The following is a 27,872-nucleotide window of genomic DNA, read 5'->3' as shown; positions in this document are numbered from 1 at the left end:
TGCCATTGGAGGCTGAGTATGATGTCAGCCTCAAGGGTCTATTGGTGGTGTATAGGAATGAATGGGCTAGATCTATAACATTGAGATTTTTTGCCCATTGAAGTCAATGGGCCTGTTGTGGTCTAGGGAGATCTTGTGGCAAACAGGGTAGAAAGCTAAATAGTAGGGTCCTGGTAGTAATGAGAATGGGAGACCCTGGTGTAGGTTCAATTCCCAGGTTGATATACAGTGTAATGATTATACTTTAATTAGGATAGACATATATGGGCCCACAGATTTCAAGGGGCAAAAAAATCACAATGTTATAGATCTAGCCCATTCCTATACACCACCAATAGACCTTGGAGGCTGACATCATACTCCAATGGCATTGAGACCCGACAAACTTCAAATGTTTAATGGGTTAATGTATTCATGGAAATATGTATATATAAAGTACTGTAACTCGGACCTAACGAAGGAGGGAGCCCCTCAGAAATGCGTAGTCCTACCATGTATTGCCACTTTTTATGATTAGAAGTAGAAGAAACCCTGCGACAGAAATAAACCTGCCTGTGACAGAATTTACAGTGCGACAGAAAACCCTGTGACAGAAATTACCGTGCAACAGAACCATGCGACAAAAGTTACCGTGCGACAGAATTTTTCCCTGCGACTAAAAATATCGGGAAAAATGCGACAGATTAGTAAATATCAAGTGAAAAAAAAGGTTGAAAACACAAACCGACACTCCACTCTTAATAAATGAGGGCCATTGAGTTTTATATATAAAGATTGAAGTGTAAGCTCAAAATTTTTGTCTAGTGTATAAAGTTTGTATGTAGAGTACTCAGTACAATCATTATTTTGCATCTCCGAGCGGTCTGTGTTGTACATTGATAGAGATATGGAAGAGTGCCTGCATGCAGCTTAACTCAATTGGCCCATCAGTCTCCAGCCCTGGTTTCCGTGGCAGCCGAGGGTCTTGTGAAGTCCCCTAAACTTGCCATGGTGGTGTCTGTATACTCCATGCTCTGCAGCATGACCGGGTACATTGCCTGTTAGCATTATGCTGACTAGTGTTATACAAGGGCACAGTATTATACCAGTGATCTGGTGATTGCTGTCACTCCCCTTGTGGGACAAGTAAAAAAAAAAAGAATGAAAAAAAAAATCCTTACACTAGTGGAGACATTTACTTATTAGCATTCCCAAACTGCCTGCAAAAATAACAAACACTATCATTCATCTTCCGCAGCTCCCTTATAGCTCCTGTATTGGCAGAAGGTGATGAAAGTGTTTATTATTTTTGTAGGCAGCCTGTGAACTATAGTAAATTAACTGTTTCCACTGGACAACGTCTTTAATTATTATTATTTTTTTTTTAATGCTTCTATTGTGGCAATGTAGTAAAAATAAGGTATATGGATTTGGTAATGCTGTTATTTTACTGACCTGTAGAATAAAGCTATAATGTTATTTTTACTGTATGATGAAAAGAATAAATTTACAATGTATAAAAATGAGTGACAAAATCACATTTGATCAGCAAAAAAAAAAAAGAATAAAAATTATCCAATGAGATATATGAACCACAAAATGGTGGCATTAAAAAACAACTTGTCCTACAAAATAACAAGCCCTCATATAGCTTTCTCGACAGAAAAATCTAAATGTAATAGCACTTGGAAGACAACAAAGGGAAAACAAAAAATAAGCCCAAAAGGCATGCCAGGAAAAGGGGTTAAAATGATCTCAGAAATCTCTAGCCCATTGTAAAAATGGGGTACACCTCAAGTATCAATGTATAGTAGAAAATTAATTTGTGTGTGGCTGAATTTCTAGAATGCACGTAGTTGCCATTACTGGAGCAAATGTTTGTTTTGCTGGCTCCAATAACTCTGGCAAAAAGTTTTGTCCGTACCTGTACTTCACCAAAAGCACAAAAACATTTTTAACACTGTGTAAGAGTCTTAAAAGCCCTGTAGCTCAGACTACTTCTGCTATTTTAATGGCACAGTAGATTTCAAAATTACGGCAACATGTATGGCTATAGGTAAATACATGGTACTTCATGGTAATAAATTATACCTTTTTGGACGCAAGTAGTCCAAAAATGATACCTTTTAAGGAGTAGCAACCTGTTTGGGGCCTGGAAAGTATAGAACAAGTGACTTTTTACATAAAACCCTCTTTGCACAGCTCTTTAACAATAAGTGTACAATAGACAAAAGTGTCACCCTTATCTTCCAATTAAAAGTGATATTATACAGTGGGGCAAAAAAGTATTTAGAAATGAGACTGCTGTCTAAAACTGGTCTAGCAGAAAGATCAAAATAATAATTGGTGTACACTCCCAAATATGAAACAAAAAATATTACCTAATCAACCTGTGAATAGGGCGGGGAAGAGTTATAAAACATAACCTTTTTTACGTACTTAGATAAGAGCATGTGAGAACACCTAAGGTGTAGAAAATAGATTATAGAACCATAAAAGTCAATATAGGCTTAAAGGGGTATTCCATGAAAAAACTTTTTTTTATATATCAACTGGCTCCAGAAAGTTAAACAGATTTGTAAATTACTTCTATTAAAAAATCTTAATCCTTTCAATAATTATCACCTGCTGAAGTTGAGTTGTTGTTTTCTGTCTGGCAACAGTGTGCAGTTCCCGAGACAAGCAGAGATGTCAGCAGAGAGCAGAGTAGAAGAGGTTTGCTTTGGGGATTTGCTTCTAAACTGGGCGTTTCCCGAGACACGTGTCATCAGAGAGCACTTAGACAGAAAAAAACAGCTCAACTTCAGCAGCTCATAAGTACTGAAAGGATTAAGATTTTTTAATAGAAGTAATTTACAAATCTGTTTAACTTTCTGGAGCCAGTTGATATATTAAAAAAAGTTTTTTCCTGGATAACCCCTTTAAATATTTGTCACGTTTGCAAAGGAGACTATTGCATGGGCCCATAAACGGACCAATAATTTGCTCCAGAGTCTCAGGTAACAACTTGTGCACAATCCTAAAATTGTTAGACCAGGGGAGCTCTATATAGCCTCACCCCAAATTATCTAACCGTGCCTGTTTACATCTGCACCAGTAGATGTTGTTATAAATCATATGTATACAAGCAAACAACCACACAGAAAACCATTTCCATGCAAGTAATGGTACTAGTACATAGAAACAAGATACCCAACATGTTTCTACCGCAATGACGCTGTGTCCTCAGGGGTAACCCAGAAAAAAAAATTTTTAGTATATAGAATGCTAATGGTACAACATTTTAAATTTACATAAAAAACAGATGAAGAAAAATTTGAATTCTTGGACGTGCTGGTACAAATTAAGAATGGGCAGCTTGTGACGTCAGGGTTTAGAAAGCTCACAGCTTTCAATTCTCTCCTTCATTTCGCCAGCTACCATCCGGAACACGTAAAGCGAGCAGTACCTTATGGTCAATTTTTGCGACTGTGTCACATTAACAATTCTATAGATGGTTTTATGAAACAAGCTGGCGATTTGAAGGTGAGATTGCTATATAGAAATTACCCTGAACAATTCTTGGATAAAGCATGGACACAAGCATTGAATCAAGATTGAAGTATCTTACTCCATAATAATAGGAAGAAGTGTAAAACAAGTATAACAGTCAACAATAAAGAGAAAGAAAATATATTTTCATTTTCGTTCAAATTTAGTCCCCTTGCCGATGTAGTCAAGAATGCTATTTTTAAGAACTGGTTTTTTATTAAAAAAGATCCCGATCTAAACAAGATAGACCCCACCAGACCAATGGTAGCCTTTAGAAGGTGTAAAAATGTTAAAGATACACTTACATGTAGTTCCTTTGATTCCAAAAAGAAAAAAGGTACGGACTGGCTTGCTAATACAGGTCCGAGAGGTAGCTTTAGATGTGGTACGTATTCCTGGTTTTCCCATTTAATGCCTGGTAAGGTTTTTTGCATCGGAGGATGCAGAATAACATTACATGATCTGATAACTTGCCGCACCCTATGAGTAGTGTATGCGATTTCTTGCAAATGTGGGCACTTCTATATAGGAAGTACTAAAAGACCCATGAATATCAGATTTCGCAAACATATCTACTCCATCCATTCCAAAAAAGGTGTTCCTTGCTTTATTAGTCACCTGAATGAAGGACACAATGGTGATCCTAATAGTCTAGTCTTTTACGGCTTAGAAAGGGTTAATACTAAAGAAGGTCAAGATAGACATAGAGCCCTTCTGCAAGCTGAAGCATGTTAGATACTAATAACTAACACGCAAGGAAACCTAGGTCTTAATGATAGACTAGACTATAGTGTATACCTTTAAAGTATGTATTTATACAGATTAATGTTTTTAATGTTTCACTACACTTTCTTTTTAATCTGTAAGTTTACCTTTGCTGACCAGATGAGTTTATATGTGCGTGTCATGCATGAAGAAGGCAGGGTCTGATGAAGCGTGCTTTGCGCACACGCAACAGCTGTCACCCATTCTGCTGATCGATGTTTGGCGTCCGTGTCCGGCCGCACTGAATGCTCACTTCTGCACTTTGAATTAAAGAAGATTTTTTGTACTGTATTGGTGAGTGCTGCCACCTTCTTCTTCTATGGAATTGTACAAAAGAAGTGCTTGTTCAAATGACAAAATTCATTGTGCAACACAATAGTATGTACATTATGCACCAAAGAACTACGTTCTCAGAGGATAGCACACTTTAATATCAGGTCTGCAATATGCAAAGTCCCTTATTAGAGATAGGTTTGGCCGTCCTTCTCCAGGATTCTGTAGAAAAACACATAAAATATATGCAATTTATGATTCATATTCCTGGAAAAGAGAACATTGCAGCCCCCAGTTATTGAGTGTCTTACTCACAGTCATCCATGGATAGAATAAGGCAACCTAGGAAAAATACATAAAAACGATGTAGCCCAATCTCTGAAGTTGCATTGTCTCTGGGGAAGAAGAAAGGAATGAAATTTGAGCATGCCGCGCAGTGGTGTACTCACAGTTAGTACATCTGGTATAAAGGTTTAGGTGCAGCGCATACCTGCAGTGGCAGGGAGCCGTGACCACTGGCTTCTCTGCGTTGTAAACACATGTCAGCGCTGTCTGATGTAATATCTGCTCGCTGCAGCGCCGTCTGACGTCAGTAGTGGGCTCGGCTTGGTTGACCTGACGTTGCACTAAGTTTCAGCTAAGCAGCCAATCAGAGCAATGTGATTCTCGGCACTGATATCAAGTTAAGCATCAGTGGAATAACTGAGACTGTCAAAAATGTTTTTGACTCGTCCCATATGTCTTCTAGCTGATGGCATTTTATGCAAATGAGCTGTTGATGTCATTACTAAACTGAATAGAACAATGATATATAGAGATAGATTCTAATATAGACATAATTTGTGCGCAGTGGAAGTCCAGATAGCGTGCACCATTTTATAAGGGATGGACAATGCCACTAAACATCCTGATCCAGACTTGCACTGTGACATTTGCTATACCAGGCATGATGAGATAGACAGGAATACGGCGAGGTTATTGTTATTGAGAGAAGTAGAGTAGGCAGGGGCTATAACAATTCAGATAGAACTGGATATTAATAAACATACTACAAGCTAGGGAGGGGGGTTGTGGATCAAAATGCGAGACCCCCCAAGGATGGACTTAAGGGGGGCCCTATCGAAATGGGACAAGGTATTGAGGCGGGGCCTAGTGAACCTTGCTAGCCCTATTATAGCCCTCAGCCCTAGAGCTAGGCAGGATGGTCAGCCCTAAAAAAGGGTGGTCCCCCTCTCGTGCCTCCTAAATTCATATTCCCCCTACACTAGTGATGGTGACACTACCTCAGGGGGTCGGCTACAACCTCCACTCAACTGCCTAGCTGTCACCAAAAACAAAGGGGGGAATCGCATTTACAAAAAACATGCAAAGCATGCAATTCAGCTGGTATATCCAGCTGAAGTAGCAACCGCTACACATCCTGCCTCTTTTTGAAGGAGTTATACTCTTAATCCCAACAAATGTCAAATTCCTATAATTCCCTGCATGGATCAAATTAATATGTTTTGCAAGTGGAATATCACGGTCGTGTCTGATATCTCCAAGGTGCTCCAGTATCCGTTTTTTGAGTACTCGAGTAGTCTTTCCTATGTATCTCATACCACATCACAGGTCGCCATATAGATGATATATCGTGCAATTAATGAATTGCCGAATCTTGCATCGGGTGCCACTCGAGTAGTCAAAAAAGTGATCAGTTTTGGGAAGATATGTACATGTCTTGCAACGCCCACAAGGGTAACTGCCGCAAACTCTGGATATTCTTCCTAACCAAGTCTCTCTTGTTTTTTTATTTGGACCTAGGTGACTCTGCATCAGTAAATCACCTAGGTTCCATCCTCTCCTGTATGTAATCAGAGGTGTATCCGATAAGGTCTCCCATATGTCCTGGTCCATTTTCAGAATATTCCAATATTTATTCAGAATTTCCCTGACCTGTAGGGAACGTTGGTCAAAAGTTGCTATAATCTGGGTAGGGCTGTGGCCATCTGTATGGGACTTAGGAATAAGAAAAATTTCTCTTGGGGTATCCAGGGCCTGTTTGTATGCGGCAGTTAGTACGTGGTTGGGATATCCCCTGTCTTTAAATCGTGCTCTCAAGCCCCTCGCCTCTCTGACAAACTCGTCATGCCTGGAACAATTCCTCCTGAGGCGGAGGTACTGCCCTTCCCCCCGGAATCCCCCTCTTGAGAGGGCCCGGGTGGCAGCTCTCCCACCTCAGGAGGCTATAAGTTGCTGTGGGTTTTCTATGTATGGACATAGAAAGACTGCCATCCTCCTCCCTCCGTAGCATTATGTGCAAAAAGAACAGTCTGGCAGTCCCAATTTCATGCGTGACATGTAAACCAATACTATTCTGATTGAGAGATGTCAAGAATTGCTCAAATGTGGTTTTAGAGCCCTGACAAAGAATAGAAATGTCATCTATATATCTGGCCCATAAAAGGGACAGTTCATGGAAGTGTTCCCTTTGAGCATTTAAAACTATGGTGACCTCCCACCAGCCCAGGAGTAGGTTCGCGTATGTGGGGGCACATGGGCTCCCCATAGCCGTACCCCTGAGCTGGTGGAAGATTTTACCATCGAACAAAAAATAGTTTTGTGTCAAGATAAACTCCAAAAGTTGCAGAAGATGATCATTGTGTGCCTTCATATGTACTCCTCTAAAGGACAATTAATATGCCACTGCTTTCAACTCCATCTCATGGGGTATAGATGAGTAAAGTGTCTCTACATCTATACTAGTAAGTAGAGTATTACTATCGATCGTGATCCCCTCTAGTTTTTGTAAGAGGTCCATGGTGTCTCTTGTGTACGACGGAAGTGATAAAACAAATTCACGTAACACCCTGTCGATATATATCCCAACATTTTGTCCCAAGCTGCCAATGCCTGATACAATGAGATGACCCTTAACCCCTTAAGGATGCAGGGTTTTTCTGTTTTTCCATTTTTGCATTTTCATTTTTTCCTCATCACCTTCTAAAAATCATAATGCTTTAAATTTTGCACATAAAATTCCATATAATGGCTTATTTTTTGCGCCACCAACTCTAATTTTTCTACTTTGCAGTGACATTAGTCATTTTACCAATAAATCCACGGCGAAAGAGAAAAAAATTCATTGTGCGACAAAAGTGAAGTAAAAATGCCATTTCGTATATTTTGGGGGCTTCCGTTTCTACGCAGTACATTTTTCGGTAAAAAAATGTAAAAAAACACCTTATCTTTATTCTGTAGGTACATACGGCTAAAATGATACCCTACTTATATTGGTTGGATTTTGTCGTACTTCTGAAAAAAATCATAACTACATGCAGGAAAATTTATACGTTAAAAATTCTCATCTTTTGACCCCTATAACATTTTTAATTTTCTGCATACGGGCCGGTATGAGGGCTAATTTTTTGCGCCGTCATCTGAAGTTTTTTTATCAGTACCATTTTTGTATTGATCAGACTTTTTGATCACTTTTTATTCATTTTTTCATGATATAAAAAGTGACCAAAAAACGCTACTTTGGACTTTGGCAACTTTTTGGAGCGTAGGCCATTGACCGTGTAGTTTAATTAACAATATATTTTTATAATTTGGACATTTCTGCACGTGGCAATACCACATGGAAATACATACTTACATGTAGTTCCTTTGATTCCAAAAAGAAAAAAGGTACGGACTGGCTTGCTAATACAGGTCCGAGAGGTAGCTTTAGATGTGGTACGTATTCCTGGTTTTCCCATTTAATGCCTGGTAAGGTTTTTTGCATCGGAGGATGCAGAATAACATTACATGATCTGATAACTTACCGCACCCTATGAGTAGTGTATGCGATTTCTTGCAAATGTGGGCACTTCTATATAGGAAGTACTAAAAGACCCATGAATATCAGATTTCGCAAACATATCTACTCCATCCATTCCAAAAACGGTGCTCCTTGCTTTATTAGTCACCTGAATGAAGGACACAATGGTGATCCTAATAGTCTAGTCTTTTACGGCTTAGAAAGGGTTAATACTAAAGAAGGTCAAGATAGACATAGAGCCCTTCTGCAAGCTGAAGCATGTTAGATACTAATAACTAACACACAAGGAAAACCTAGGTCTTAATGATAGACTAGACTATAGTGTATACCTGTGAAGTATGTATTTATACAGATTAATGTTTTTAATGTTTCACTACACTTTCTTTTTAATCTGTAAGTTTACCTTTGCTGACGTCACACCTGAGGAGTTTATATGTGCGTGTCATGCATGAAGAAGGCAGGGTCCGATGAAGCGTGCTTTGCGCACGCGCAACAGCTGTCACCCATTCTGCTGATCGATGTTTGGTGTCCGTGTCTGTGACTTTTTGACTTTTTGATCACTTTTTATTCATTTTTTCATGATATAAAAAGTGACCAAAAATACGCTATTTTTGACTTTGACAACTTTTTGGAGCGTAGGCCATTGACCGTGTAGTTTAATTAACAATATATTTTTATAATTCGGACATTTCTGCACGTGGCAATACCACATATGTTTATTTTTATTTACACAGTTTTTTTTTCTTACGGGAAAGGGGGTGATTCAAACTTTTATTAGGGAAGGGGTTAAATGACCTTTATTAACTTTTTTTTATTTTTTACTTTTTTTTGCAGTGTTATAGCTCCCATAGGGGGTTAAAACACTGCACACACTGATCTTTTACACTGATCCCAGTAAAGCCATAGCTTTGCATGGATCAGTGTTATAGGCGGTCGATTGCTCAAGCCTGTATCTCAGGCTTGGAGCAATCAATCGCCGATCGGATGCAACGGAGCAAGGTAATGGGACCTCCGCTCGTGTCCTAGCTGATCGGGACATCGCGATGGTCCCGATCAGTCCGACTGAGCTGCTGGGAAGCTTTCACTTTATTTTTAGACGCGGCTATCAACTTTGATAAAGGGTTAATAGCGAGTGGCGCAACGATCGGTGACGCACTCTATTAGCCCAGGGTCCCAGCTATCATTAGCCACTGGGACTGACCCGGTATGAAGCGGGGTCACGGTATGACTCTGTTTTATATACCGGGACCTGGTGTAGGGCGTGCAGGTAAGCCCTACGTCCTCAAGAGGTTAAGAGGGGTCATCCCCTTGTGAATCTTAGGCAAGGCATAAAAGGTCGCCAAGACCGGTGTTTTGGGAACCAAAAACCTGCACTCCTCCTCACTCAGAAGTTTATCTCTTTTTGCCTTGCCTGCACGATGAGGAGTGAGAGCTCATGTTTATATTGCATGGTGGGATCACTTGAGAGTATTTAATGTGGACTAGAATTTCTAGAATTTTTCGGCACATAGAGGTGTATTGCAGACGATCCATTAGTACGCTATGGCCACCTTTATTCGCTGACTTAATAATGAGATCCTCATTATCTTGAAGTTCTTTCAGTGCTCGTCTCTCAATTTTAGAGATTAGGTCTCATCATAGAGGAGGGGGAGGGGGCTATGGAAAGTCTCCTAATGTCTTGGAGAGTAAGCTCAAGAAAAACATCAAGGCAGGAAGTTTCGGAGATTGGTGAAAATGCATTACTTTTTAATTTCAGGGAAGTAAAGGGGCCCTCATTATGGGGGTTTTCATTGCCTCTCTTACAGCAAGGAGTTCATTAACTCCAATGCCCAGTTCCAGAGCCTCTCTTCTATCTTTCTGTTTAAAATAGTTTTGCCATTCAAATTTTCTAAAGAACAAGGGAAGGTCTTTCGTCCATGTGAAGGCATCAAAAGATGTTGTGGGAACATAAAACAAGCCCCGACTTAGAATCTTCAACTGTGCATCACTCAATATCAGACAAGTTTGATTTACAAGACAGGGTACCATCATCCCCAGCAGTTGTCATCTGTTCTGTCCTTCTTTCGGGCGTAGGGGGTAGGGGTCTCTGTTCCCTAAAAAAGGCAAGGAGGGTTGTGAGGAGGTGGAGGAGTTGCCTGTAACCCATTCTGAGTTATTATATTGGTTCCTGTTGGTATCACCATGGGTTTGACCCGCTCCTCTACTTCTTCTTCCCCTAAAATTCCCTTGTCCTCTACCTATACCCCCCCCCCTACTTGGGGGTCTATCACTGTAGCTAGATTATTTGAAAATTATGGTGGGAAATAAGTATTTGGCCACCTACAAACAACATGGACATTGGACATTAAGGGAAATAACTGATGACACTAAATTACAACACTTAACACTCGTGGTTATTTAACAGTGTGTATTTATTGCGTCCTTATGGTGGGGAGATATCATCAGATCTACCCCACACTGTACATTCACATATAACTGTATTCTTTTAAGATTACTAGATTAAAAGTTAAGTTTTAGTCACTCCTCTCCCCCCCTTTTTCATTTCTTAAATTGACTGGGAGTATTGTTACTATTTGATTGGGAGATACCCTAAATTCTCTGTACTATTACACCTACAAACAAGCAAGATTTCTGGCTATCACAGACCTGTAACTACTTCTTTTAGAGTCTCCTCTGTCCTCCACTCTTTACCTGTATTAATGGCACCTCTTTGAACTTATCAGCATAAAAGACACCTGTCCACAACCTCAAACAGTCACACTCCAAACTACACTATGGCCAAGACCAAAGAGCTGTCGAAGGACACCAGAAACAAAATTGTAGACCTGCACCAGGCTGGGAAGACTGAATCTGCAATAGGCAAGCAGCTTAGTGTAAAGCAATCAACTGTGAGAGCAATTATTAGAAAATGGAAGACATGCAAGACCACTGATAATCTCCCTCGATCTGGGGCTCCACGCAAGATCTCACCCCGTGGTGTCAAAATGATCACAAGAACGGTGAGCAAAAATCCCAGGACCACACAAGGGGACCTAGAAAATGACCTGCAGAGAGCTGGGACCAAAGTAACAAAGGCTACCATCAGTAACACACTACGCCTCCAGGGACTCAAATCATGCAGTGCCAGACGTGTTTTCCTGCTTAAGCCAGAACATGTCCGCGCCCATCTGAAGTTTGCTAGAGAGCATTTGGATGATCCAGAAGAGTATTGGGAGAAATGTCATATAGTCATTTGAAACCAAAGTAGAACTTTTTGGTAAAAACTCAACTCGTCGTGTTTGGAGGAGAAAGAATGCTGAGTTGCATCCAAAGCACACCATACCTACAGTGAAGCATGGGGATGGAAACATCATGCTTTGGGGCTGTTTTTCTGCTAAGGGACCAGGACGACTGATCTGTGTAAAAGAAAGAATTAATGGGGCCATGTATCCTGGCTGGGTCTTTCAGCATGACAATGATCCCAAACACAACGGCAATGAAGGAGTGGCTTCGTGAGAAGCATTTCAAGGTCCTGCAGTGGCCTAGCCAGTCTCCAGATCTCAACCTTTGGAGGGAGTTGAAAGTCTGTGTTGCTCAGCGACAGCCCCAAAACATCTCTGCTCTAGAGGAGATCTGCATGGAGGAATGGGCCAAAATGCCAGCAACAGTGTGTGAAAACGTTGTGAAGACTTACAGAAAACGTTAAACCTCTGTCATTGCCAACAAAGGGTATATAACAAAGTATTGAGATGAACTTTTGCTATTGACCAAATACTTATTTTCCACTATAATGTGCAAATAAATTCTTTGATAATCAGACAATGTGATTTTATGGATTTTTATGCCTCTCCTAGTTGAGGTATACCTATGATGAAAATTACCAGACTCTCTCATCTTTTTAAGTGGGAGAACTTACACAATTGATGGCTGACTAAATACTTTTTTGCCCCACTGTATATGTTTGATCCTACTCCAATTTGTGTTGATTACTGATCACTGCCCCTCACAGAGATCTTCACCTAACACCTATTATCTCTTAAGGGACTGTGGAAGCTATGTGCTTAGGCTTTTATGGTTGCTTTGACATCTCCCCAATACTGCCTCCTGATTCGCTGGGAGAGGTATGAAAGGCATTATTGAATTCCCTTAGGTCATGTGATCCTTTCTCCTTTTCCGACACCAGTCATCGAGTATTGACACTCAAAATACCTAACTGATAACCACACAGCACCTGCCTAATCAGAAAATATTTGTAACATCATTGAGGCTATGCAAGTAAAGCCAAAAAGCCAACTCCCTGTCATTCACGCCTGCCACTGAGAGCCCACAATATAAAACAACATGGTCACCCAATCATCTTCCTTAACCCCTTCACAACGAGCGACGTACATGTAAGTTGCCACGAAGTGTCACTTGGCGCGCGGCGACGTACATGTACGTCGCGGGGTTCCGGGAGCGCCGCGTCACCGGTAGCGGTGATCGGGCCGGGATGACTGCTGTTATCTAACAGCAGGCATCCCGGCACATCGCTGAGGGGGGTCCTGAGACTCCCCCATGACCGCGATGGGTGCAAATCGCAGGTCAATTCAGACCTGCGATCTGCGCGATTCCTGGTCATACGGGTCACTGGTGACCCGGAAAATAAGAGGGATCGGGGGCGTCCGAGACACCCTCGATCCCCCTGAAGGGATAGAAGTTTGGTTGCAGGGGTGCCACCCCTCCTATCCCTGCTATTGGTCGGCCGAGCGACCGATAGCAGACCTGGGGAGGGGGGTTAAAGTTCGGTTCCCCCGCTTTGCCCGCCTATCGGTGTCCGGGCAAAACCAGGGAACTGTCCAGGGACCGGCGCCGAAGGTCCCTTACCTGGATCCCAGAGCGCGATTCTCCATGCAGGGATCCCCCATATGCGGCGGCGATGGCGGCGGCAGCAATTAATCCGGGTCATGCCAAGTGAGTTGTTGCCTAGCAACATCCGGAGGGCCACAGTTTACAGTGGTCTCCAAATTGTGGCCCTCCAGAAGTTGCAAAACTACAACTCCCAGCATGCCCAGACAGCAGTCACAGTTTAGAGACCACTGGACATTGATTTACAACCTGAACCCCTCTAAATCTTGCAAAACTACAACTCCCAGCATTCAGGAACAGCATAAGGCTGTATTTGGCATGCTGGGAGTTGTACTTGCGTGCCTCAAGCCGTTGCATAACTTCATCTCCCAGCATGCCCTTCCGCAATCAGTACATGCTGGGAGTTGTAGTTTTGCAACAGCTGGAGGCACACTGGTTGGAAAATACTGAGTTAGGTCATAGAACCTAACTCAAGGTTTTCCAACCAGTGTGCCTCCAGCTGTTGCAAAACTACAACTCCCAACATGCATGGTCTGTCAGTGCATGCTGGGAGTTGTAGTTTTAACCCCCCTCCCATGTGAATGTACAGGCTACATTCACACTGGCGGCAGATTACAGTGAGTTCCCCGCTTCAAGTTTCAGCTGCGGCAAACTTTCCGCCGCAGCTCAAACTCCTAGCGGGGGACTCTGTGTAATCTGCCTCCAGTGTGAATGTAACCTAAAAACACTACACTACACTAACATAAAAAACAGAGTAAAACACTTCATATACACACATACACTGCCCCCCCTACCACCTCCCTTCCCCAATAAAAATGAAAAATGTATTGTACGGCATTGTTTCTAAGATGGAGCCTCCAGCTGTTGCAAAACAAAAACTCCCAGCATATCTGGACAGCAATTGACTGTCCAAGCATGCTGGGAGTTTTACAACAGCTGGAGGCACCCTGTTTGGGAATCACTGGCATAGAATACCCCTATGTCCAAGTCCCTAATTCAGGCCTCAAATGGGCATGGCGCTTTCACTTTGGAGCCCTGTTGTATTTCAACGCAACAGTATAGGGTCACATATGGGGTATCGCCGTACTCGGGAGAAATTGCCTAAAAAATTTTGGGGGGCTTTTTCTCCTTTTACCCCTTATGAAAAGGAACAGTTGGGGTCTACACCAGCATTTTAGTGTAAAAATATTAAATTTTTTTACACTAACATGCTGGTGTTGCCCTATACTTTTCATTTTCACAAGAGGTAAAAGGGAAAAACGCCCCCCCAAAATTTGTAACGGAATTTCTCCCGAGTACGGAGATACCCCATATGTGGGCGCAAAGTGCTCTGGGGGCACACAACAAGGCCCAGAAGGGAGAGTGCGACATTTGAGGTGATTTGCACAGGGGTGGCTGATTGTTACAGCGGTTCTGACAAACGCAAAAAAAAAAAAGCACACCCACATGTGACCCCCTTTTGGAAACTACACCCCTCACGGAATGTAATGAAGGGTAAAGTGAAAATTTACACCTCACAGGTGTCTGACGGATCTTTGGAACAGTGGTCCATGAAAATGAAAAATTTTGCACAGCCCACTCTTCCAAAGATCTGTCATACACCAGTGGGGGACAAATGCTCACTGTACTCCTCATTACATTCTGTGAGGGGTCTAGTCTCCAAAATGGTTGCCATGTGTTTTTTTTTTTTGCTGTCCTGGCACCATAGGGGCTTCCTAAATGCGACATGCCCCCCCCCCCCCCTGAGCAAAATTTGCTCTCAAAAAGCCAAATATGACGCCTTCTCTTCTGAGCATTGTAGTTCGTCCACAGTGCACTTCAGGTCCACTTATGGGGTACCTCCATACTCAGAAGGGATGGGGTTACAAATTTTGTGGGGTCTTTTCTGCTATTAACCCTTGCAAAAATGTGAAATTTGGGGGGAAACCCACATTTTAGTGAAATTTTTTTTTCCTTTTACATATGCAAAAGTCGTGAAACACCTGGGGGGTATTAAGGCTCACTTTATTCCTTGTTATGTTCCTCAAGGGGTCTAGTTTCCAAAATGGTATGCCATGTGTTTTTTTTTTTTTGCTGTTCTGGCACCATAGGGGCTTCCTAAATGCAACATGCCCCCCGAGCAAAATTTGCTCTCAAAAAGCCAAATATGACTCCTTCTCTTCTGAGCATTGTAGTTCGTCCGCAGTGCACTTCAGGTCCACTTATGGGGTATCTCCATACTCAGAAGAGATGGGGTTACTAATTTTGGGGGGGGTTTCTGCTATTAACCCTTTAAAAAATGTGAAATTTGGGGGAAAACCAACATTTTAGTGAAACATTTTTTTTTCTTTTTACATATGCAAAAGTCGTGAAACACCTGTGGGGTATTAAGGCTCACTTTATTCATTGTTATGTTCTTCAAGGGGTCTAGTTTCCAAAATGGTATGCCATGTGTTTTTTTTTTTTTGCTGTTCTGGCACCATAGGGGCTTCCTAAATGCAACATGCCCCCCGAGCAAAATTTGCTCTCAAAAAGCCAAATATGACTCCTTCTCTTCTGAGCATTGTAGTTCGTCCGCAGTGCACTTCAGGTCCACTTATGGGGTATCTCCATACTCAGAAGAGATGGGGTTACTAATTTTGGGGGGTCTTTTCTGCTATTAACCCTTTAAAAAATGTGAAATTTGGGGGAAAACCAACATTTTAGTGAAACATTTTTTTTTCTTTTTACATATGCAAAAGTCGTGAAACACCTGTGGGGTATTAAGGCTCACTTTATTCCTTGTTATGTTCCTCAATGGGTCTAGTTTCCAAAATGGTATGCCATGTGTTTTTTTTTTTTTTTTTGCTGTCCTGGCACCATAGGCGCTTCCTAAATGAGACATGCCCTCCAAAAACCATTTCAGAAAAACTTACTCTCCAAAATCCCCTTGTCGCTCCTTCGCTTCTGAGCCCTCTATTGCGCCCGCCGAACAATTTACATAGACATATGAGGTATGTGCTTACTCGAGAGAAATTGGGTTACACATACAAGTATACATTTTCTCCTTTTACCCCTTGTAAAAATTCAAAAATTGGGTCTACAAGAACATGCAAGTGTAAAAAATGAAGATTTTGAATTTTCTCTTTCACTTTGCTGCTTTTCCTGAGAAACACCTAAAGGGTTAAAACACTTACTGAATGTCATTTTGAATACTTTTGGGGGGGGGGGGTGCAGTTTTTATAATGGGGTCATTTATGGTGTATTTCTAATATAAAGACCCTTCAAATCCACTTCAAACCTGAACTGGTCCCTGAAAAATAGTGAGTTTGAATATTTTGTGAAAAATTGGAAAATTGCTGCTGAACTTTGAAGCCCTCTGGTGTCTTCCAAAAGTAAAAACTCGTCAATTTTATGATGCAATCATAAAGTAGACAAATTGTATATGAGAATCAAAAAAAAATTATTTGGAATATCCATTTTCCTTACAAGCAGATAGCTTCAAAGTTAGAAAAAGGCAAAATTTTCAAATTTTTTCAACAAATTTGGGGATTTTTCACCAAGAAAGGATGCACGTTACCACAAAAATTTACCACTATGTTAAAGTAGAATATGTCACGAAAAAAACTATCTCACAATCAGAATGATAATTAAAAGCATTCCAGAGTTATTAATGTTTAAAGTGACAGTCTGTCACTTTAAACATTAATAACTCTGGAATGCTTTTAATTATCATTCTGATTCTGAGATAGTTTTTTCGTGACATATTCTACTTTAACATAGTGGTAAATTTTTGTGGTAACGTGCATCCTTTCTTGGTGAAAAATCCCCAAATTTGTTGAAAAAATTTGAAAATTTTGCCTTTTTCTAACTTTGAAGCTATCTGCTTGTAAGGAAAATGGATATTCCAAATAATTTTTTTTTGATTCACATATACAATATGTCTACTTTATGATTGCATCTTAAAAAATGTCTACTTTATGATTGCATTGCAAAAAAAGGCGAAGGTGAAAATGGGCTGCGTCCTTAAGGGGTTAAAGCATGCACCAATAGACTCCTATAGTTACACCAAATCTTGGAATAAGACAACCAGATACTTTCAAGGGTAGTCTAACCAAGTCTGCCACTGACCTCAGACTTTGATCCCCATTTTTGCTGGAGAAGAAATCCTATACTGCTCCACCTTCAGAATTCTGCACACCTGCCACATGCACAGCCAAGAACTGAGAATTCAACAACATACCCCTCAACACCAAATGATGCAACTTAATGACAGGAAACCAACTCCAGGAGGACCAGGTTCACCAGGAATCCAGACCCCTTCTATGACTACAGTCAAGGACCCACACTTCCCTGTCCCTAAAAAAAAAAAATATATATATATATATATATATATATATATATACATCCCATACCCAGTGTCACTTGACACGTTGGTATATAGTTCAAAGTCGATGTTGTGCACAACTTTCTCCTTCCATACTTAACTTCCATTCTACACCCCCAAAACAATTCCTAAACTGCCAGATTTTACCTAATATTTTGCAAGAGATGTCTGAAATGGTGGGGCGCAGGGACAGGCCAGGAGAGATATAGGACTCTCAACACAGCACTTAGTCTAGGGAGCTACCTTTGGGCTAACCCACTCAGGAGCTCAGTGCCTCCAACTGGGGAGGAAACCTGAAGCCACCACACTCCTGCTCACCAACACAGCTTGAGAACTGATCCCGCAGCCATGCTGTTCCCTTCCATCTTACTGCCAACCACAGCTGCTCATGCAGGGCATCTACTGCATTTGTCATTGTCGGGGTAAGGAGCACCTAGCCAACCAAGCTGCTTTCCCACCAAGTGAGAGGCTCCTCATTTTCACCAGCTCCTGGACTCCACCTGCTCCACCCACCTGTCTAATATGCCCCCCCCCCATCCCATTAACAGTACTGCCCCTTTATTGTGTGGCCACACACATTTAAGGAGACCTGGGCCCATAAAACCCTTTACAATCTTGCAGCCCCATCTATAAAGTAACCTAACCCCCACCTGGTTCCCATTTAAACCCCCGTCAGGCTGCCAATCCAGTATGCTTCCCTACCCATAACAGCTTTCAAAACTAGGACTCTTCTGTAGCAGTTATGGTCTTAGTTAAAGGGAACACATACAATAACTTTACCAAAACTGCATTGTTTTTTTGTGGCCTGGAAAATTAGCAACAGTCAGAGACATGGTCATTTATAAAGCGTGTGCAACTTTATTGGTTGCACAGTGGCTTTTAAATGCAAATAGGTGCATTATTTATGGACCATATGTCTCTATGAATGTTCTATCAGCATGCTTCAGAATCCCATACAGAGGAAACACATAGGAGAGACATACTTATCAATGGTAAGAAGCTGTTTCTCAAAAGCCCTAGCCAGACTGACTTCCAGTTTGGGACAATAAATGTATTATGTGCCATTATATGCAGATATTAAGTCTGTTTCCTCTTACAGGCATCAATTTCATGGTACATGGTTAGTTTTTATTTAATGTACTAATTGCAATATTGTTTATTTTGTGAATTATTTGCTGAAACACAGTTTTAAGAAAAGAATGGAAAATTTTCCTAAAACTAGTTTAAGTTTGGTGATTTTCTTTTCTTTAAAAAAAAAATAAAAAATCAGTTCCAGTAATTTGGCAGTTGGCACTGTACCTTTTTTGTCAGTTTACACCACAAAGTCTATTACCTAGAAAGCATAAATGTTATATAGGTATTTCTTTACCTCTTTATTTATTTAAAGCTGGAATTATTCCAGGTACATTAGTAAGTTGATAAATGACATGTAGATGTGTATGAAAAGCTTAGTACATTTGAAGATTTAAACTTAAAATTTCTTGCAAAATTTGATTTCCCATTGCTCTACATTTGGAAAGATTTAGTTTTTATATGCATTTGAAGATTTCATATAATTGAGCTTATGGGCCATCTTAGGATAGATGCAAGCTTCATACAACAAAGTGTTCTGATATTAACAAGCTAAGTCATCCCTGGAAATAGTACAAGATATCATGTGAGTCTGTAACAATATATTTACATGGGACTGTAAATTACATTTTCTGTACCACATTTACAGCAAACTGCTGAAAAACGTCAAGATTTTAGCATAAAAAGGTATTATAATATAATTAAAACATGGGTGTATGTGAGTTTAGTATCAGCCTTTATTCTGATTAATGTCTGCCTCTGACATAGAGCCCAAACATGATGTAAATTAATCCTATAAAAATTCTTCTTCTTTGGTCATAAGTGACCATGTTATGTCAGATTAAATAACTTTCACCCTTAAAAAAATTTTTGGAAAACATTTTTTTAATTTTTTTATTTTTTTTTAATTAACTGGTGCTGGAAAGTTAAACAGATTTGTAAATGACTTCTATTAAAAAATCTTTACCCTTCCAGCACTTTTTAGCAGCTGAATGTTACAGAGGAAATTCTTTTCTTTTTGAATACGGTATCTTTTTTGCCTTGTCCACAGTGCTCTCTGCTGACACCTCTGTCCGTGTCAGGAACTGACAAGAGCAGCATAGGTTTGCAATGGGGATTTTCTCCTGCTCTGGACAGTTCCTGATATGGGCATCAGGTGTTAGCAGAGAGCACTGTGGACAAGACAAAAAACAAATTCAAAGAAAAGAATTTCCTCTGTAGCATACAGCTGCTAAAAAGTACTGGAAGGGAAAAGATTTACAAATCTGTTTAACTTTCTGGCACCAGTTGATTTAAAAATAAAATGTTTTCCACTGGAGTACCCCTTTAATACCATTGCTTCACCTGAATGGCTATTTATCAACATTATGTCCGTGTCTTAGTCCATACATGACTTGTGTATCTGTATCTATTTGTATTTTTTTTCCACTTTTCTTCAGATTTTTTTTTTACAAAATACATTACCTTTTATACCTATCAAACTTTATCTTCACTTCCCCCTCGCTTCCAACTGTCTAGAAGAACAGAAAAAAATATATTTACTTATTTTTCACAATTCCTTTCATATAACTTTATTTATTAGAGACAAATAAGGATGAAGCGGCACTCCAATGGATTAAAATCCAAAATGTGAATTTATTCACCCATCAGTACAAATGCAACGTTTCGTTCCACAATCAGGAACTTTCTCAAACCTTTCCTGATTGTGGAACGAAACGTTGCATCTGTACTGATAGGTGAATAAACTCACATTTTGGATTTTAATCCGTTGGAGTGCCGCTTCATCCTTTTTTGTCTCTACTGAACGTCTGGGATTGTGAGTCGGATCCCTGGAGCTGTGCACCCACCTAGGACTATAAGCCCTTCACTGTGCCCTACCTCACCTCTTCTTCTAACTTTATTTATTGGTTGAGGCGATATCCAATTTCATATAACTAGGAATCTTGCATATCCATCTAGTCCCCAAGTATAGCAACTCTGACACTATATCTACGCAGACTCTCAGTGGTCTCTTTATTAACCTCCCTGGCGGTATGATTCTGTCTGGAAATTTGTACCAAAAGCGGTACAATTTTTTTTAACTGAATTTCACATCTCCCTCCGCCCATTTCACATCTCCCCCGTCACATTCCCCTCTCCCTTGTCACATCCCCCGTCACATTCTCCCCCCTCCTTGTCACATTCTCCCCCCTCCTTGTCACATTCTCCCCCCTCCTTGTCACATTCTCCCCCCTCCTTGTCACATTCTTCCCCCCTTGTCACATTCCCCCCTTGTCACATTCTCCCCCTTCATGTTACATTCCCCTCCCCCTGTCACATCCCCCCCCTTGTCACATCCCCCCTTCATGTCACATTCCCCTCCCCCCCTGCCACATCCCCCCTTCATGTCACATTCCCCTCCCCCCCTGCCACATCCCCCCTTCATGTCACATTCCCCTCCCCCCTGTCACATCCCCCCTTCATGTCACATTCCCCTACCCCCCCTGTCACATCCCCCCCTGTCACATTCCCCCCCCAGTCACATTCCCCCCCCCCAGTCACATTCCCCCTCTTGTCACATTCCCCCCTTGTCACATTCCCCCCTTGTCACATTCCCCCCTGTCACATTCCCCCCTGTCACATTCCCCCCTTGTCACATTCCCCCCTTGTCACATTCTTCCCCCCCCCCCCCTTGTCACCTTGTCCTGCAGCAAATACACTAGGTTTGCCGGGCAGATTTCAAACCTAGTGTATTTGCTGCAGAACAAGCCCTTTCCCCTTCAGCCAATCACAGGCTTTACACCACTGCGGCCTGTGATTGGCTGAAAAGGGAAAGGTCCTAGAAGATGAATAGTGAAGAGAGGACACCCCGGACCGTACGGAGGGGAACAACATCTTCAGGGACCGGGATTAGGTGAGCAAAAGTTTTTTTTTATTTTACTACTTCTTCCTTTTACACTTAGCTCAGTATTTTTCTACCAGGGGGCCTCCAGCTGTTGTGAAACTACTACTCCCAGCATGCCCGGACAGCCTTTGGCTGTCAGGGCATGCTGAGAGTTGTAGTTTTGCAACAGCTGGAGGCCCCTTGGTAGGGAAACACTGACTTTTAGTATTTTTCTTTACCTGCTCTGGCCGGCCCCCGCAACGGGAGCCGACCAGAGCAGATAATCGCATGTTTTCCCCCGGGGGGCCGCATCGCTATATCGCATTGCTTTTGCGATATATAGTGCAGCCCGGCCGGGAACTCTGCAATTCTACTCCGAGCGTGACTCGGGGTTACCGATCCTGGCAGGGAAAATTAACCCCGAGTCACGCTCGGGAATACCGCTCAGGAGGTTAAATGCTTCAGTCTGGAAACCTTGTATTTTGTCATCATTTTTTATAGTTAGCCAGTAACAAGTAATGACTATAATTTCCATCTACTGGCTAACATAACAGTACACATAAGATGTAGCTATGCAGTAAGATCTGTTCTGTAATTGTATGTAGTAAGCTTGATTTGACATTGTATCAATACAGTAAGCTTGGTTTTCACTTTTTATCTATGAAGTAAGTGTGGAGCCATATCTACACAAGGGCCCCATGGTAGCCTTAAAGGGGTACTACACCCACATACATCTTACTCCCTATCCAAAGAATAGGGGATAAGATGTCTGATCGCGGGGTCCCACTGCCCCTCCCATGGACATGAATGGACGGGGCGTGATGCTACAACACCCTTGAATGCTTTTCAGGCAATTTTCTCTGGGCTTACAAACAAATCTTCCAACCACGTTGCATTCCATGTAGCAGAGCTCCTACTTTTAGATCTCCACAGGAGCTCCACAGCTGTGTTCAGTGTACAACAGTTTTATGCTTTCATATGTTTTGTGTGTGCACATAGCCAACACATATTAAAGGGTGGACATTGTGTAGCAAGGACATTGTGTAACATTGCATCACAAGGCAGCCTTGAGGCTTAACACTAAATCAATAGAGAGACATTATTGTCAGTAGAGAAAATGAGGATGTCATCCTGTGCAAAAAGTTCTGTTAAATGATCTTGGCAGCTTCGAAAGACAGAAATTACTGCACCATTTGACAGCAAACACCATCCTTGCATTATCAAACCCAGTACTTCTTATTCTACTTATAACAAACCTTAGTCCCTCACCGGATTGATACATTTAGACTGTGTTCATGCACTGCTCAAAAAAAAAAGGGAACACTTAAACAACACAATGTAACTCCAAGTGAATCACACTGTGCACTCAGGAAGCAACACTGATTGACAATCAATTTCACATGCTGTTGTGCAAATGGAACAGAGTGAGCACATCTGGGACATCATGTCTCGCTCCATCCACCAACGCCACGTTGCACCACAGACTGTCCAGGAGTTGGCAGATGCTTTAGTCCAGGTCAGAGAGGACATTCCTCAGAAGACCAGCCTCCACCTCATCAGGAGCATACCCAGGCGTTTTAGGGAAGTCATACAGACACGTGAAGGCCACACACACTACTGAGCCTCATTTTGACTTGTTTTAAGGACATTAAATAAAGTTGGATCAGCCTGTAGTGTGGTTTTCCAGTTTGATTTTGAGTGTGACTCCATATCCAGACCACCATGGGTTGAGAAATTTGATTTCCATTGATAATTTTTGTGTGATTGTCAGCACATTCAACTATGTAAAGACTAGTAAAAAAAAAAGGTATATTTCATCTGATTAGTTCATTCATTCAGATCTAGGATGTGTTATCTTAGTGTTCCCTTTATTTTTTTGAGCAGTGTAGATGAGATCCAGCAGACACGCATGGGTCAAAATCACTGTCACTGGATCATTGGATGAATGTCACTGTCCGTGCACAGCTAGTTCATTGCTGCATCTTTATCTGTTTTGTCTAAGTTCCATTTCTCTGGTGGCTCTGGTATTGAATGACAGTCATCATGTGGCATTGGTCTCATGGCTGAAAGCAGAATTGGGTATTCAATTGGTTACAGATTCCACTGCGTTGGACACAAAGGCGTGTGCACGGGGTGTACCGGGTGTGCATGGGAACACCCTAATCAAGCCTCAAACTTGAGGTTCTATCACCTCCGTGCTGCACTGCCTTGCCATGGATTTGTTCAAGCCTGTCGCTACAGGACAGGCAAACCAAGCAATTGCTTGGGGCCCGAGCTGGCCGGGCCCCGAGCAGAGCTGGTGCTTGTTCTGCCGAGCCGTCCTCCTGCCCCTATCCTGGTTTGGCAGCTCGCCCTGTCGGCCGGCCGGGCCAGCAGTGCCAGAGCCTGGAGCGGGAGACAGAGACTAAAGCCGCTCGGCCTCTGGCTCCTATTTTTTGTGCCCAGCTCACCTGTAGTTGCCGGGAACTTAGGATGTCCCCGTCCCCAGGTAAAGGCCGTCCAGCTAGGTGCGTCTGCCTCGTATTGATGTTCGCTCACTACAGTTTACGGGGGGGATGGGGTTAATATTGGGGTACTACCTGCCTAATGGGGGGAGTGGGTTAATCTGGGGGTACTGCCTGTCTACTGGGGGGGTCTAATCTGGGGATACTACCTGCCTACTGGGGGGAGGGGGTATATACAGTACCTCTATATGTTCCTGTATAGGTAAGGTAGGGAGGAAGTGGGGGGCAGGGCCTCCATTTGTTTCCCTGCTGATCCAATCCTCCTACACTATGCGAGCAATATTGCCGCACAGTGTAGGACAGACATGCTCCTCCTCCAGACCTCCCCTGTAGCATGCATGGCGTTTTCCGTGAAATCACACGGAGGCGGAGTCACAGCAACGCAAGGGTGAGGCACGGCCAGGTGGTTACTGCGCAATACCAGCGGCATTACTCTCGGTATCCCACTCTCCCAGAACAACTTACGGCAGCCAATATCTGCTAGAGGTGATTTTTTCATTTTTAAATCATCAATTTGTAATAAATTGTGTAATTTATTGGTTATGTAATTATTATCATAATGATAGCACTACCATCTTTCGATGGATTCTCTAGTTAATTAGTCACCCTAATGTTTTAGTTTTACAGCTTTAACCCCTTAACGTCCTGCGCCGGCTCCCGCGATATGAAGCGGGATCGCGCCGCGATCCTGCATCATATCGCTTCGGTCCCGGCGCTCATCAACACGGCGATGTGCGGCGATGTGCGGTATTAACCCTTTAGAAGCGGCGCTTCTAAAGTGAAACTGAAAGTGACCCGGCTGCTCAGTCGGGCTGTTCGGGACTGCCGCGGTGAAATCGCGGCGTCCCGAACAGCTGATCGGACACCGGGAGGGCCCTTACCTGCCTCCTCGGTGTCCGATCGACGAATGACTGCTCTGTGCCTGAGATCCAGGCAAGAGCAGTCAAGCGCCGATAATGCTGATCACAGGCGTGTCAATACACGCCAGTGATCAGCATAGGAGATCAGTGTGTCCCTATGGGACCCATAACACTGCAAAAAAATGTAAAAAAAAAGTGTTAATAAAGGTCATTTAACCCCTTCCCTAATAAAAGTTTGAATCACCCCCCTTTTCCCATAAAAAAAATAAAACAGTGTAAAAAAATAAAAATAAACATATGTTGTATCGTACAGGTAGGCCCTGGGTCCTTAACAGGTTAATGATAACTGCTATTGCTTATTTATTTTATATATATTCTTTAGATATAATTTTTTTTCTCAGCCATATACACTAAGTGGGTAATTTATCATTATGTGTCTATTGTAGACACAGTTCTACCCCTTTACACTGCTTGTCTATTGTACACTCTTGCTCAGAATTTACTAAGGCTGTGCACTCCAAATCTTGTGCAAATATAGAAACGCCCCCCCCCCCTCGCTCTACCGTACACTGCTTCTCTACCTCACAGGAAAAGTGGACACAGGGATTTTGTTCTATTGCTTTGAGACCAGGATTCCATTGAGGTTTTTTTGTCCATCAGCAAAAACGCCAGAAAATCTGTCACAGCTTTTTCCTGTGTTTTGTCAGTTTTTCTTGCATTTTTTACTTGAGTTTTTGCTGGTGTGTGGAAACCAAAAAAAAAACTAAACTTTTTGTTGTTTTTTTTTCTTCAAAATTTAGATATGTGAATGCAGATTTGGTGGATTGCGACGATGAACAGTGTTTTTTTAAATGTCAATAAAAGGGTTAACGAGGGCTGAGGGGGAGCTTTTTATTTTTTTTATTTTTTTTCAATGTGTTGTGGTTTTTATAATTGAATTTTCAGGCTTAGTAGTGGAAGGAGTCTTGTAGACAGAATCCATCTAACCCGGGGATTAGCATTAGCCCCCAAAACAGTTAGCGCTAACCCCCAATTGTTACCCCAGTACTCACCACCACAGGGATTCCGGGAAGGGACGGTATCAACAGGCCCGCTCCTGGGCCTAGGCGGTAACAGGCTGGCGTTATTTAGACTGGGAGGGCCAGTAACAATGGTCCTCGCCCACCCTGGTAATGTCAGGCTGTTGCTGCTTGGTTGGTATCTGGCTGATACTGAAAAATTGAGGGAACCACACATTTTTTTAATTTATTTATTTATCCCAAAAAAATGCATAGGGTTCCCCCTATTTTCTTAAAAAATTTCCCTCAAAAAAATGTATCCGACTGTATCCGAAACCGTATGCATAGAGAATGCATTGTAAACCATATTCCAAATGTTGTGTACGGTTGCATCCGTTTTGCCTCGGATACGGATTTGCTGATTTTTCAACCGTAGGCAAAAACGCTGTCGACCACATTTTTGCCTCCAGTTGGAAAACCGTATGCGATTCTTTTAATATTGTTGTCTATGAGAACCGTACACAGAATTTCAGAATACGGTTGCACACGGTTTTTCTAATCCGTTTTTGGAGTTGACAAATGCGCAGAAGGAATTTCAATAGAACACTAGTAACTTTATTAAATTGCTTGAAAACTTATTCCAACAAATCAGCAAAACCGTTGGCAAAAACGGATGCAAACGGATAGAACCGTACATACGTTTTGGAACCGTATACGGGGAAAAACCGTAATTGGAGTCATACGGTTGTATACGGTTCCATACGGTTTTTGCCATACGTTTTTTAGCGGAAAACCATATACGGTTACCGTATTTGAAAATCGTTGTGTGAACCCAGCCTACCAATTGGACCTACCTGTTATTTATGCTCATTTTTAAAATAGTCAACCTTAAATACTCCACAGTTGTAAAGTGTATGGACTAAGCAGATTACAGATTACAATACAAACGTATTCTCCATCAAGTATCCTTTCCTGACTGTTGGAAGAAACACATTGTTGGGAATGACTTACAGATAGCCTTGCAATCAGTTTTACTACAAATTGTTTACTAGCACTATAAACAAACACTGGAAGAGGCTTTGACTCTTTACATTCCATTTCCTGTGATGTCATACTGATGACTATTGGCAGAATATTAGACAGGCCGACATGTGTGCTGATTTTACTTCTGACTTGTAGAAAACACTTGTCAGGAGCTTCTTTTTATAGGATGCCTGCTTCAATGATACATTTTAAAGAAACCAAATGAATAAATGTTTGTTTAAAGGATATTAGATATTTGTTTTAACAGCTTAGACTTATGATATGTTGCTTTCAAAATGTTTTTTTGGGAGTTACGCCGGAGGGATGCTTTAAAGAAGAACAAGTATAAACATGGGTCATATAATCAGGCTGTCTGAGGTAAGGATGGGGCTTTACTGGAAAGTCTTATGTCAAAGGTGGAGAGAAAAAGAGCAGAACTCTTGGTAAGGCAGCAGGATCTCATTGTACCAAAAAGTCTGAAGCCACATGTAACAGCACAATAAATAAATATTAAATATCTTGGATAGAGCAGTTTACATGACTCACTCCACTTTTGAATAAACATTTGAAAGATTACCTTGCCTGGCAAGAAGAAATGACTACAAGCATATTTCTGGTTTTACGGATATGAAAATTGACTGATGAGCTAGCCAAGATGAAATATACCATTTCAAGCTGCCTATAACAATAGACACTAGCGCAAGTGTCGCATACTGTAGATTGAAGCTTGACTTAAAGAAGCTAACTTTTGTCTAATATATATATATATATATATATATATATATGCATCTGTGCTTTTTTTTTTTTTGGTTTTTTTATACACCCACATACATATACATATATTGATTGTAGCTACAATAAAGCCAACAGGTTCTTAATAATGATCACAATGTCGGCGATGGTTTCCATAACCTTCACTAGGTTTGATTGATTGTCCAACTGGGCCATACGAACAACCACTGGATAGTTTGTGCAGCTGTAAGGTTCACTATTGTCGGCTTTACATCTGTTTAAAGAGGGTGATATACGGCCGA

General features: G+C 41.6%; 1 long non-coding RNA gene across 1 annotated transcript in view; it reads right to left on the bottom strand.

Moving 5' to 3' along the window:
• The window catches only part of LOC130362730 (uncharacterized), a 76,754-nt gene extending 56,649 nt beyond the window's left edge, over positions 1-20,105 (bottom strand). Inside the window, exon 1 of the long non-coding RNA XR_008891542.1 lies at positions 20,055-20,105. This is a non-coding gene — a long non-coding RNA (uncharacterized LOC130362730). The remainder of the gene's footprint in view (positions 1-20,054) is intronic.
• Between the last annotated feature and the right edge of the window lie 7,767 nt (positions 20,106-27,872).

Source organism: Hyla sarda, chromosome 3, assembly GCF_029499605.1.
Source record: "Hyla sarda isolate aHylSar1 chromosome 3, aHylSar1.hap1, whole genome shotgun sequence".
NCBI lineage: Eukaryota > Metazoa > Chordata > Amphibia > Anura > Hylidae > Hyla > Hyla sarda.
The sequence above is the reverse complement of the archived record's forward strand: the minus strand, read 5'-3'. Positions and strand labels throughout refer to the sequence as shown.